Consider the following 712-nt stretch of genomic DNA (forward strand, 5'->3'; position numbering starts at 1 on the left):
GGTATACAGGATCTTTGCTGTATTATTTCTCATAACTGCATGCGACCTCTATAATTATCTCAAAATAGTTTAGGAAATAAAAGGCTGGGTGTGATGCAGCCAGAAGATTGCACAATTAAAAGTCTTCAAACTAGTCTGAGCACTAGACGGAGAGAAAAGAAGTTCGAAACCATTAGGATGCCCCTCAGACCATTTCGGGTGCCCCTAACGTTCTCCTGATAATTCTTTACCAGGCAAAATTTCCGAACTAATTTTATTTTAGGGATCAGTGTCCTCCTAGGGGACAGCATATTTTGCTAGGCTCAGAATCCCAAAGTGAATTTTGTGGAGTGCTAGTCTTTTGGGCCACTGTGTGAGAAAAGAGAAAACTGTAGCCAATTTGCATCAGATCCACACCTAAACACCAACCAGTGTCCTGCGGAACCACACACACCCTGGAACACATTTAGAGAAATATATTATTCATTATAAAAGAATAAGCCGGAAACACTTTCATGTGCCTGTCACTGTCTTGGCCACAGACAGACTGAGTAACCGAGCTTTACATTAATCATGTTTAAGTTTACTCAGAAATGCCACCAAGAGCTCACTCCTCTAAGGGAAGGCTGAGGGGCTCTGGGACCCACTGCTTTCCAGCTCGGCTCTGCAGGTTCACCTTTCTCCCTCTCCTCTCTTTTGGACTCACAGTCCAGAAACCCAGAAAATTCTCATG

The sequence above is a fragment of the Pteropus vampyrus genome, unplaced genomic scaffold, assembly GCF_000151845.1.
Source record: "Pteropus vampyrus isolate Shadow unplaced genomic scaffold, Pvam_2.0 Scaffold42, whole genome shotgun sequence".
In the NCBI taxonomy this organism is placed as follows: Eukaryota; Metazoa; Chordata; class Mammalia; order Chiroptera; family Pteropodidae; genus Pteropus; species Pteropus vampyrus.